This window comes from Euprymna scolopes, chromosome 28 (genome assembly GCF_053919585.1).
Source record: "Euprymna scolopes isolate OS-2025 chromosome 28, ASM5391958v1, whole genome shotgun sequence".
In the NCBI taxonomy this organism is placed as follows: domain Eukaryota; kingdom Metazoa; phylum Mollusca; class Cephalopoda; order Sepiida; family Sepiolidae; genus Euprymna; species Euprymna scolopes.
This window is the reverse complement of record NC_136509.1, coordinates 103931756-103941054: the sequence shown is the minus strand read 5'-3', so window position 1 is coordinate 103941054 and position 9299 is coordinate 103931756. Positions and strand designations below refer to the sequence as shown.

The window sequence follows — 9299 nt, the reverse complement described above, 5'->3', positions numbered from 1 at the left end:
AAAAAAAATAAATTAAAAAAATAGTGAAAACTGCTAAAATATTTAAAAAAAAAAAAAATACTTGAATGCGGTGACTAATACACATGAGCCTCAGTCGCAAGCAGAACATACAGAAACTATTACAGTGTTAAAACACACACACACACACACACACACACACACACCATATGGAAGCAAGAAAACTGGACTCTAACCCCAACCCACCTCCAAAAAAGGCGGGGATTAGCATAATAAACAAGCACCATACCAAAGAGTTGAAGAGGATCGAGCAGGATGGGAAGATCTAAGAGAAGCACTAGCCAGACCTCCACTGGATGAGTGTGGTAAGGAATGGGTCCTTCGAGGTTTATTGCCACCAAAATTCCAGTGAAAACCAATAGTCGTTACCAACGAGAAATCAATGGTAAATGGCTATTGCGATAATTGTAATTCATCTGCAAAGGGCAAAGGTTATCGAAAGAGGTGAAGAGTAATGGAATTCTGTGGAGACCTCTTGTCATTCAGACTCCAGAGAACACCACAAGTTGTTCTCAAAGTTGTTCTCTTGATGATTGCCTGTGTGACTATTAGTGAGTAAATAATAAACAACACCATTCAAACTGAGAAATGATATCTAAACTTGGCGGGTGTATGCACTCTACCAAGTGCCACAACTTTGTTTATGCGTGCCAGCATTATCCAGCAATTTTAGTTTTGCTGCTGTTACCGCGTCTTTGAAGAGTATGTTGTTGTTGTTGTTAGTAGACTCGTCATCATCATATTCGTGATGTGTGTAAGAGGTTGTGTTTGGCACTTAGCAAACCATCTGTCTACTGATTAATTGTAGCTGAATCGGAGGTAATATTAGTATCTAATATCAAAGCCGGTCGCGTTCCTTTGAGTCGCTTTTCAGAGGCCGACGATCAAACGCTAACTGTAAGCAAAAAAAAAAAAAAAAAATGGTGATGGAAGGTTCGGGGGAATTTGGAGATGCGGGTGTGCAGGTAGGGATAGGGTAAGTTTAGGAAGAAAGAAAGAAGCAAAGACAGAAAAAGAAAGGGAAAAATCCAGGGTTGTTTCTGTTCGTCACACTCACCGAGGCCCAACTGTCTAGCTTTCTCTTTGCATGTGCGTGCGTGCATGCGCGTGTTATTTTTTCTATTAATGAAGTTACATTACTATTTCTCGTGTGTTTGTTTCACGTCACTACATGACTTTTTTAAAAATTTTACTATTAATCCATTATTGAAATCAAAAAGACTAGTGTCAAGTACTAAAATAAACTTAAAAAAGAATTTAATGCGAATCCACCAAACTGCATTTTGGTTTCTTCGTAAACAAGACGGCCTATGTTTTTAAAAATCTTTTGTTAATAGTTGAATACTAACAGCTCCTGGGCAACACTGAGTTAGTATAGCTAGTTGTGTGTGTGTGTGTGTGTGTGTGTGTGTGTGTGTTTTTTCCTTTCTGTCTTGTTTGAGCAAGAATCTCGTTTGCTCTCCTCTCGGCGGCGACGGCGCTCGTCCTGCCAACCCAGACCCAGTTCCCCCTACTATTCCATTGCATACCCTGGTTTCTTGTTGGTTATGAAAATTTGATAGTAGATCAAAGTACTCCGCCTGCACACTTCTGGTCTAGCTTGTTTGATGGAAACGTCTGGCCGGGAAGATAGGGCTTTGAAAAGCTACAACATCACCATTTCACTGCTCTACCCTCTCTATGTCTCTCTCTCCCCCCTCCCCTGGTTAGAGTCAGATGTTTTCTTTTAACTTATCCTTTCTCACACATTTTTCTTTCCTCGCTCTCCTTTTCTCTCCTCTCTCCTCACCTCTCTCTCTCTCTCACCTCTCTCCCTTTCTCTCTCTCCCCTCTCTCCCTTTCTCTCTCTCCCTCCTTCTCTCCCTTTCTCTCTCTCCCTCCTCCCCCTTCCTTCTCCTCTCTCTCTCCCTTCCTTCTCTCTCTTTCTCTTCTCCCTCCTCTCTCCCTCTTTCTCTCTCTCCCTCCTTCTCTCCCTCTTTCTCTCTCTCCCTCCTTCTCTCCTTTCTCTCTCTCCTCCTTCTCTCCCTTTCTCTCTCTCCTCCTTTCTCTCCCTTTCTCTCTCTCCCTCCTTTCTCTCCCTTTCTCTCTCTCCCTCCTTTCTCTCCCTTTCTCTCTCTCCTCCCACCTTTCTCTCCCTTTCTCTCTCTCCCCTCCTTTCTCTCTCCTTTCTCTCTCTCCCCCTCCCTTTCTCTCCCTTCTCTCTCTCCCCTCCTTTCTCTCCCTTTCTCTCTCTCCCCCTCCTTTCTCTCCCTTTCTCTCTCTCCCCCTCCTTTCTCTCCCTTTCTCTCTCTCTCCCCCTTTCTCTCCCTTTCTCTTCTCTCTCTCTCCCTCCTTTCTCTCCCTTCTCCTCTCTCCCTCCTTTCTCTCCCTTTCTCTCTCTCTCCCTCCTTTCTCTCCCTTTCTCTCTCTCTCCCTCCTTTCTCTCCCTTTCTCTCTCTCTCCCTCCCTTTCTCTCCTTTCTCTCTCTCTCTCCCTCCTTTCTCTCCCTTTCTCTCTCTCTCCCTCCTTTCTCTCCCTTTCTCTCTCTCTCCCTCCTTTCTCTCCCTTTCTCTCTCTCTCCCTCCTTTCTCTCCCTTTCTCTCTCTCTCCCTCCTTTCCTCCCTTTCTCTCTCTCTCCCTCCTTTCTCTCCTTTCTCTCTCTCTCCTCCTTTCTCTCCCTTTCTCTCTCTCTCCCTCCTTTCTCTCCCTTTCTCTCTCTCTCCCTCTTTCCTCTCCTTTCTCTCTCTCTCCCACCTTTCTCTCCCTTTCTCTCTCTCTCTCCCTCCTTTCTCTCCTTTCTCTCTCTCTCTCCCTCCTCTTCTCTCCCTTTCTCTCTCTCTCTCCCTCCTTTCTCTCTCCCTTTCTCTCTCTCTCTCCCTCCTTTCTCTCCCTTTCTCTCTCTCTCTCCCTCCTTTCTCTCCCTTTCTCTCTCTCTCTCCCTCCTTTCTCTCCCTTTCTCTCTCTCTCTCCCTCCTTTCTCTCCCTTTCTCTCTCTCTCTCCCTCCTTTCTCTCCCTTTCTCTCTCTCTCTCCCTCCTTTCTCTCCCTTTCTCTCTCTCTCTCCCTCCTTTCTCTCCCTTTCTCTCTCTCTCCCTCCTTTCTCTCCCTTTCTCTCTCTCTCTCCCTCCTTTCTCTCCCTTTCTCTCTCTCTCTCCCTCCTTTCTCTCCCTTTCTCTCTCTCCTCTCCCTCCTTTCTCTCCCTTTCTCTCTCTCTCTCCCTCCTTCTCTCCCTTTCTCTCTCTCTCTCCCTCCTTTCTCTCCCTTTCTCTCTCTCTCTCCTCCTTTCTCTCCCTTTCTCTCTCTCTCTCCCTCCTTTCTCTCCCTTTCTCTCTCTCTCTCCCTCCTTTCTCTCCTTTCTCTCTCTCTCTCTCCCTCCTTTCTCTCCCTTTCTCTCTCTCTCTCTCCCTCCTTTCTCTCCCTTTCTCTCTCTCTCTCCCTCCTTTCTCTCCCTTTCTCTCTCTCTCTCTCCCTCCTTTCTCTCCCTTTCTCTCTCTCTCTCTCCTCCTTTCTCTCCCTTTCTCTCTCTCTCTCTCCCTCCTTTCTCTCCTTTCTCTCTCTCTCTCTCCCTCCTTTCTCTCCCTTTCTCTCTCTCTCTCTCCCTCCTTTCTCTCCCTTTCTCTCTCTCTCTCTCCTCCTTTCTCTCCCTTTCTCTCTCTCTCTCTCCCTCCTTTCTCTCCCTTTCTCTCTCTCTCTCTCCTCCTTTCTCTCCTTTCTCTCTCTCTCTCCTCCTTTCTCTCCCTTTCTCTCTCTCTCCCTCCTTTCTCTCCCTCCTTTCTCTCCCTCTCTCCCTCCTTCTCTCTCTCTCTCCCACCTTCTCTCTCTATCTCTCTCTCCCACCTTCTCTATCTCTCTCTCTCCCACCTTCTCTCTCTATCTCTCTCTCCCACCTTCTCTCTCTATCTCTCTCTCCCTCCTTCTCTCTCTATCTCTCTCCCCTCCTTCTCTCTCTATCTCTCTCCCCTCCTTCTCTCTCTATCTCCTCATCCCCTTCGCTTTTCCTCTTCCCTATTTTCTCTTTTTTCTTATCCAATCGCTTTCTATCCTTTTTTATCCACTCTACCCATTGCTCTTTCCAAGAATTATTTTTAATTTCATTTTGAAACTGATCGATCAAAATCACCAGTCACTTCGTTTTAAAATTGGGAAAATAATTTTTTTTTTCTTTCAGTATTTTTTCCAATTCACCCATTCAATTTAATGCAATTATTTATTTTATTTGAGAAAAGTTGACAACTTAATTTTCCTTCTTTCAGATGAGTTGTCCTATAATGTAGTTTACTACTATTTCAGCTTTTGTTTCAAGGTATAGACCTTCCTGAAGAATTAAGTGTTTCATCCCCAATATTTAGTTTTCCCAATAGATTTAGAGATTATCATAACGGTGGTGGAGGGGGTGTAGAAATAAATGTTGAATATTGGTGCAAATGGAACTCGCCCGTTTTTGACATGAACCCTGCATACCCAGGTGAAACGGCAACAGAAGATTCATCCATTTATTGAAAAGAACATCTAAATATTTTCTCATACTTTAACTGTATTTTTGGTGTGTGTGTGGGGGGGGGTGAATAAGTCGATCACTATGCAATTGACCCACCCGAAGGTGTGGTCGAAGTGCAAGATAGGAAGAGGGGGGGGGCTTATCACTTGTCCTCTTGTTTTCTGGATCAAGGTCAACCAGCTGCAGTTAAGGGATTATCGGCTTAAAATTGGATTATTCGATCTCGGTTAACGACTTGTTCAGATAAAAAAAAGAAGGAAAAACCTGCCATTAAAACCGATAAGCCATGATCATTGTGTGGGTGGGTCCACACTTTCTACAACTTGCAACGCATTCATCATCGGCAGTACATTTACTAAAATTGGAACAATACAGAGAAGATTCGCATGTCCCCCTGTGCAAGGATGGCATGCAAATTCATCAAGCGTTCTATATTTTTATCACTAGATTGTTAGTTACCCCCCCCTCCCCCACGCACAAATTGTAATGTTGGCATCAACTGATATCATACCAAATAGTCAAAGGGGCAAGAAGGATGGAAAAACCAAGGAGAGAAAGCACAAACCAGACCTCCACTGGATAAGTGTAAAGAGAACTGGAATCTTGGGGAGACTTATTGCCACCAAAATTCCAGTGGTCACCAGTATTTATTGCCAAGAGAAATCAATGGTAAGCAGCTGTTGCAATGATGCAAAGGCATTTGCAAAGGTTATTAGAGTAATGGAAATCTGGGGAGACTTGTTTTCACCCGGACTCCAAGGAACATCACCGGTTCTTAGTGAGCAATCTATGATGTCCCGTGAGAGAACTCTTAGTGAGTTACAGTAGTAGTAGTAATGATAATCATAATATCTGTAGTTTGTGTGGTTATGTCACTTAGCACTGAGCTGACTATCCCGCCAATTTCACCATTCCTTGCATCTTTCCATTTCTCTTCCATAACGATGTTCTTTTATTTTTATAGCAAATCACTTAATCGTTCCCCGTTCTCCCTTTTTCTTTCTCCACTTTTCTCTCCTTTTTTTCTTTCTCCCCTTTTCTCTCTCTCCCCCATTTCTCTCCTTTCTATCTCTGTCTCCCCCTTCTCTCCTTTTCTCTCTTACTGTCTCCCCCTTCTCTCCTTTTCTCTCTTACTCGTAAATAACCCTTCTTCCAGACGCGCACTTGATGCACCACAGTGAACTGCTCACAGAGTATAGAGGGCGGTTGGTCATAGGAATGGTGATGATGCTGATAGTTGGATGGTGTGGGTGAAACATGGCATCACCCACATACTCAGATTTACATCACTTCAAAAGATCAACCTCCACCTCATCTCTCTCTCTTTCTCTCGTCTCCAAAAGACAAACATTCTTTGAAGCGATTGTCCAATACTGAACCATTTTATCCATCCATTTTAAATAAAACATTCGCTTTGATTTTCTTATATCTTAAAAAAAAACTATTCTTTTCTGTTTGTGTGTCTGCAGCTCAATTAATAATTCCAGGCCACTTAACATATAACGTTATCTTGTGAGATTTTCAAAGTTTGGGCCTAGAAAGCATTTAAGCTGACATATAAAACTTTGATTTTTGATTAACCAATTTTTATTTTTTATTGTTGTACCATGTTATTGCCAGCCAGACAGTGGCGTTCACTCTAAGCGAGGTGAACCAGCCCCCCCCCTCGCCCTTTTCAGAAGGGAGAAGGGTCTAGGAAATATCAACTTAACAATCGATCGCCAGCAGCATGTATATTCAGTAGTTTTATAAATTTTAACATATTTAATCATAGTTTTTATCCCCCCCCCCTGATTACTGTAAAAACACGTTAAATGTGCGTATATTTTCTCAAACATACACTTGTGGGGAATGATCTATAGATTTTACTTTTTCATTATTACTAGCAACTGTGAAAGATTCTGTTCTAGAACAAAAGCAAATATAATTAAAAGAATCGTTTTTGGCATCAGAAAATTGACACAAAATTTTCAGATGCAAATACTGATACCCCCCCCCCACACACACACACACAAAAAAAGTTCTGATTCCCAATTCCGATTAATCGTCCTAACACTTTTTTTTTCAATTCTTGCAAGGAGGTATCAACGCCCTCCTACATACAGTATTTCCAAATGGCCACACGTCTGGTTTTTGCCAGGTTCAACGTTGCTTAACTTTGATGATCTAATGAGAACCTGTGTCAATGTGATTTATTTATTTATATATATATATAATGCGTGCGTGTGTGTGTGTGTGTGTGTGTGTGTACACCCAACAGAGATTGGTTAACCTGGAAGTTTATTTCTAAAAAATGTCCGGCAAATTTACCAAATGTAGAATAGGTGAGGTGGTGGTGGTGGTGGGGGCGCAAAGATAATGAGTAATTAGTCAAAATGGACTTCGAGAGAAAAGTGTATAAAGACCTACGAGGGGCGTGCAATAAGTAATGCCCCTGACCCGCTTCCCATAGCAGTAGAGCAACGAAACTTGGCACAGTTATTAGTCTTTATCTACATAGGAACCACCCAGAGTTATGCATTTCTCCCATCGTCTGATGCAGCTCTGGAGACCGTTTTTGTAGAACACCCCAGGTTGGTCCTCCAACCACGACGTGACTCCAGAAATCAAGGCTGAATCATCTAGGAAACACTTGCCTTTCAAAAACAACTTCATGGCTGGGAATAGGTGAAAGTCAGAGGGTGCAAGGTCAGGAGAGTAGGGAGGATGGGGAAGGATTCTGATCTGGCGACATGCAAGTTGTGGACCAGAGCGTATTCCTGCAGGAGGGGGGTACCTTTGCTGATCTTGCTCAGCCTCTTGATTTTGATAACTTACCTTAATTTCCTCAAAAGTGAAGCATAATAGGCTTCTGTAATTGTGGTACACTTTGTCAGGTGTGAGTGTGAGCAACCTGGGAATCCATCTGGCAGACATCTTATGCACATGCAAATGGTCATGAATAATAGTTTCCACAGACCCTGTACTAATCTTGACATCTTGGGCTATTTGGCGAATAGTAATGCGCCGATCTTCCAAAATGGTAACCTCAACTTGACGGACAGATGCCTCATCAATGGCAGAAGGGGGGAGGGCAACCGAGTCTGGGAGCTGTTTCCACAGACTTCCGGCCATGTTTGAATTCACAATGCCAGCGCTTTACAAGGTCATATGATGGGGCATTATCATCATAAGTTTCTTTCATTTCATCAAAAGTCTCCTGTGGTGTGCGTCCTTTCAAATACAAAAACCGGATCACTGCTCGACATTCAACAGGCTCCATTTCACACTTGACTCAGTTCAAACACCTGTAAAACAGAAACCACAATTAGTTCAGAGCTGTAATTTGCCACATAACCGATAGAGATATAAATCATTGCACGTGCAAAATTTTAGCTAGATCAAACAACTGGAAGTGAGTCAGGGGCATTACTTATTGCACGCCTCTTGTAAGATAGGTTAGTTTGAAAGTCAATTCCTAAAAGTCGTCCAACACATGCCAACATGTAAAACTGATGTGTAATTTCAATCACATTACAAATTTCGATCAATTCGTGTACTTTGACTCAGATTAAGTTGTTGAACATTTCTTTGCGTTGTCTTCAGTGTTTCTAATCATTTTTTTTATTCAATGGTGAATATTTTAGCTTTTGTGTCCTTCGAATTATTCCCCCCCCTCCCTTAGTCGGGGTGGAGTGTGGGAACTCTAGCAAATTTTGGGTCAGATGTTTTGTCTTCTCTCCCAATTAGATGGATTTATTTTAAAGATAATTTTGTTTAGTTTTATTTAGCTTTCTTTGGCAAGATACCGAAAATTTTTGTTTCATAGATTTTTTTTCTCCCTCAAAGACTGGACAAAAGCAGAATAAAATCGATGAAGACCTCAATGATTATATATACACCAGGTTAAACATATTCAAGAATGATAACTAATGAATTTAACAAGGTATTAGGGGTGTTCAATAAAGGAAGAGCAAGATATATTTCCATCTTCCTGCTTCTCACCTGACTACAACTTGGATGTGTTCAAGTCCAATGTTAACAAATTCCTAATGAACCGCCCCCTTAAGTAAACACTTCATCAAATCTCCACACTAACGTAATGTACTTGTAATAACCCTTATCCCTGAGTGGCTTCCGGGCCTTGATAAGTGGTGACCACTGTGTAAAAAAAAAAAAAAAAAATTTAAATGGTCGCAACCCTAGGCATGCTAATGTTTCTGACAGATGGTGGGTTAAATCGGAACTCCTCGCTAGATGACTTAATAAACGGTTGACTTTTCACAGTCCTTTGAAAACTTTTTTCTAAAGATTTTTGAGAATTAGTTTCTTCTGTGGAAAGCAACCGTTTAAATCGCCTGACGATGACTTCTGATTTTAACCGACCATTTGCCCGAAACATTAGCATGTCCAGTGTTGCGAACATGTAAATTTGTAAAAATATTGTGACAATTTGGTTCTGTTGTGGGGACGGGGTTGGTTGAAAGTCCACCCTTATCTATATCTTTGATGGTCATGTTTCAATTTAAAATATGATTTTCATCATAAAACGCGTAAATTGAATGAAAGCATCTTAAGGACATCAGGTTTTTAGATGGGAAGAAAAGAACATGAGGTTGGGGAGCAGAAATTGATGTGAAATGAAAATCCCTTCCCCATTTTAAATGGATGGATGATGCCAGGAAACGTTTGATAGTTATGAAAATTATGTGATCATGAGAAAAAATAGTTAAAGCGGTTTTTATTTTATTTTGTTTATTATTTTTTATTTACTTTTAAAGAATTGGAAAATGGTTACTTCCTTGTTGATTGAAAACAAACATTTT

At 42.1% G+C, this 9299-nt stretch overlaps 1 protein-coding gene and 1 non-coding gene across 3 annotated transcripts in view; both read left to right on the top strand.

Annotated features, from left to right (window-relative positions):
- LOC145249764 (axin-1-like) overlaps window positions 1–9299 on the top strand; it is a 251355-nt gene that overhangs the window by 217045 nt on the left and 25011 nt on the right. The window lies entirely within an intron of this gene.
- Window positions 4825–4933, top strand: LOC145249915 (U6 spliceosomal RNA). The gene has a single exon (XR_013863584.1). It is a non-coding gene; the product is annotated as a U6 spliceosomal RNA (small nuclear RNA).